This window comes from Cannabis sativa, chromosome 2 (assembly GCF_029168945.1).
Source record: "Cannabis sativa cultivar Pink pepper isolate KNU-18-1 chromosome 2, ASM2916894v1, whole genome shotgun sequence".
In the NCBI taxonomy this organism is placed as follows: domain Eukaryota; kingdom Viridiplantae; phylum Streptophyta; class Magnoliopsida; order Rosales; family Cannabaceae; genus Cannabis; species Cannabis sativa.
Window position 1 is genome coordinate 63,103,028 of NC_083602.1, and position 3,841 is coordinate 63,106,868.

The 3,841-nt window shown below is 42.0% G+C and overlaps 1 non-coding gene across 1 annotated transcript; it reads left to right on the forward strand.

The window, feature by feature from the left end:
* Positions 1-2,991: 2,991 nt before the first annotated feature.
* Positions 2,992-3,098, forward strand: LOC115721563 (small nucleolar RNA R71). The gene has a single exon (XR_004012578.2). It is a non-coding gene; the product is annotated as a small nucleolar RNA R71 (small nucleolar RNA).
* The last annotated feature ends 743 nt before the right edge of the window (positions 3,099-3,841 follow it).

Genomic DNA, 3,841 nt, shown 5'->3' on the forward strand with positions numbered 1-3,841 from the left:
TTCAAGGCTTTGCTTGCATAGTAAATGGTTCTGAATACCTTGTCAACCTGTTGTCCCAAAACTGCTCCAATAGCATAATCACTTGCATCGCACATGATTTCAAAAGGTAATTCCCAGTTTGGTGTAGTCACGATCGGTGCTGAGATTAACTTCTCCTTGAGAATCTGGAATGCTTCAAGACAATCTTTCCCAAATTCAAAAGGTACTCCACTAGCAAGAAGATTGGATAGCGGTTTGGCCACCTTGGAGAAGTCTTTGATAAATCTTCTATAAAACCCGGCATGACCCAAGAAGCTTCGAACTCCCTTAACTGAAACTGGAGGAGGCAAGTTCTCAATTGTAGATACTTTGGCTCTGCCAACCTCAATACCTTCTTTTGAGATTTTATGTCCCAGCACTATTCCTTCTGTAACCATGAAATGGCACTTTTCCCAGTTCAACACCAAATTAGAGTCTTCACATCTTGTTAAAACCAATTCCAAGTTGCTCAAACATTGGTCAAACGATGAGCCAAACACTAAAAAATCATCCATGAACACCTCGATGCACTTTTCTATTAAATCTGAAAATATGGCCATCATACACCTCTGAAATGTTGCTGGAGCATTACACAGCCCGAATGGCATTCGTCGAAAAGCAAAAGTACCATATGGACATGTGAATGTTGTTTTCTCTTGATCCTCCGGTGCTATAGCTATTTGGTGATACCCTGAGTACCCATCAAGGAAACAATAGTACTCTTGACCTGCCAACTTGTCTAACATCTGATCAATGAATGGGAGTGGAAAGTGATCTTTTCTTGTGGCCTTGTTGAGTTTCCGGTAGTCAATGCAAATTCTCCATCCCGTGACAGTTCTGGTTGGGATGAGTTCATTCCTCTCATTCTTTACCACCGTCATCCCTCCTTTCTTTGGAACAACTTGGACTGGACTCACCCATTTACTGTCTGAAATAGGATACGCTACCCCGGCATCTAACCACTTCAAGACTTCTTTTCTGACAACCTCCTTCATTGGTGGATTTAATCTACGTTGTGCATCAATGGTTGGCTTCACTCCTTCCTCCATTAAGATTCTATGCATTACAGTTGAAGGGCTGATCCCTTTAATATCTGCTAAAGTCCATCCAATGGCTTTAGTATGCTTCCTTAGGACCCGTAATTGCTTGTCTGTCTCTACAGAAGATAGGGAAGATGCCACAATAACAGGAAGTGTCTTATTCTCTCCCAAATATTCATACCTGAGATGCTCTGGTAGGACTTTTAACTCTAGTTGAGGAGGCTTTTTAGTAGATGGGGTAGGCTTTGTTGGTATGACTCCTAACTCTTCATAGTATTTTCTATTCAGCGGTCCATAAGAGTCGAGCCACAAAGCATACTCATAAGCTTCCTTCCCGTCTTGTTCCACCACCTCTTCTTGTACCAAAGTCAGATTAAGAGGGTCTTCAGCATGTGTCTTTGTCTCCACCAACTGGTCCACCACATCAATTGCAAAACAGTTGTCACTAGCTGTAGGGTAGGTCATTGCTTTGAGCACATTAAATACAACTTCATCTCCTTGTACCCTCAGCTTTAACTCTCCTTTCTGAACATCAATTAGTGCTTTTCCTGTTGCCAAGAAAGGTCTCCCCAGGATGATAGGAACATTGGTGTCTTCTTCCATATCCAGAACAATGAAGTCAGCTGGAAAGATGAACTTGTCCACTTTTACTAACACATCCTCAATGACTCCTCTAGGGTGAGCTAGCGATCGATCTGCCAATTGAAGAGTTACAGTAGTTGGCTTTGCTACACCCAGCTGCAATCTTTTAAACACTGACAAAGGCATTAAGTTTATACTGGCTCCCAAATCACATAGTGCATTTATTCCTTCAATTTTACCAATAGTACAAGGAATAGTGAAGCTCCTTGGATCTCTGAGTTTTGGAGGGAGTTTCTTCTGTAGAATAGCGCTACACTCTTCAGTTAGAGCCACTCTCTCATAGTCTTCCATCTTCCTCTTCTTTGACAAAATTTCCTTCATAAACTTCACATAACTTGGCATCTGCTCTAGAGCTTCAGCAAAAGGAATGTTAATGTGAAGTCTTTTGAAGACTTCTAGAAACTTGGTGAACTGCTTGTCTAAGCTTGACTTTCTGAGCCTCTGAGGATAGGGTATTTTTACATGATGATCAATACTAATCGGTGGAGACTGTGGTGCTGGGCTGTCAGTAGCCTTCTCTGCTGTTGGTGTTGGTGTTTGCACTGGTTGAGCATTTATTTCTTCGTCTACCTCAATTGGTTGTGGTAACTCGGGCCCATCATACTTCTTACCGCTCCTCAGGGTAATTGCCTTGCAGTTTTCTTTGGGATTGACTTCAGTTGTGCTAGGCAAATTTCCTTGAGGGCGGGTTGCTACCTGAGTTGCTAGCTGGCCCATCTGAGTCTACAGGTCTTTAATTGAAGATCTAGTTTCAGTCATAAATTGGAGCAAGAAATGCGTCCGCAAACCAGAACTTCCACCAGAGGCTTGTTGCTGATTAAACTGTTGGTTCTGATTTCTTTGCTGATAGAACCCACTATTTCTTCGGTTGTTACCCTGGTTGAACCCATAATTGTTGTTGTTGTTGTTCTGTGAAAAATTCCCAATGGCTTTAGCTTCATCCATTGGCAAATCATCCACATCTGCTTGACACTCCGAAAAGTGATGACTTCCTCCACATAACTCACAAACAATTTGGGCTTGTTTAGCTTGCCCTGCAATTATTTTTGTCAATGCCTCAACCTGAGCTGTTAACTTTGTGATGGCATCAACTTCTAACACACCAGCTACCTTCTTAGATTGACTCCTTTCAGTTGGCCACTGCTGATTGTTTAGAGCCATCTCCTCCAATAGATCATACGCCTCATTAGCACTCTTTCTCATAAAAGCTCCGCCCGCTGCTGCATCTATTAGAGTTCTAGTATTACCAACCAGCCCGTTGTAGAAGTTGTGAACCAGCATCCACTTCTCTATACCATGATGAGGACACCTCCTGATCAGATCTTTAAACCTCTCCCAAGCCTCATGGAGAGATTCATTATCTTGTTGGCAGAAATTATTGATTTCTCCTCTCAGCTTTGCAGACTTGGCTGGAGGAAAGAACTTTGACAAGAATTTTGTTGCCAGATCATTCCAGGTGGCAATAGAATTAGGTGGCAAGGAATTCAACCAACTCTTGGCTCGTTCTCTGAGCGAGAATGGAAACAATCTCAGTCGAATGGCATCATCGCTAACTCCATTAACCTTAAAAGTTTCACAAAGTTCCATGAAGTTAGAGAGATGCAGATTAGGATCTTCAGAAGGGAGGCCACCAAACTGAACTGAAGACTGCACCATTTGAAGGATGGCAGGCTTAATCTCGAAATTGTTTGCATCCACTGCCGGTGGCCTGATACATGACTGCACTCCCGTCAGAGTAGGGAGAATGTAATCTCTCAAGCTACAGCCATTAGCTTGATCTTCCACGACACCTCCATTATTACCGTTATTACCCCCATTGTTTCCAGCATTATTGTTCACATTGGCAGCCATGATCTCTGATGTTTCAGCAGTTGCTGAAACTCTTTCTTGCCTCTTGTTCTTTCGATTCCTCCTGCAAGTTTTCTCGATTTCAGGATCAACTGGTAATATGACTGTTTGTCCTTGACGGCGCATGCACTTAGGATTCCTGAAATAGATCAAGAAAATATTGCAAGAAAAAGGTTAGAAAAATCAGCAAGAGAAAATATACCAAAGTAGAAGTTAGTATAATTTTATGTAATATTAATCTTTAACAATTCCCCGGCAACGGCGCCAAAAACTTGTTGCTATATTTTATAAAC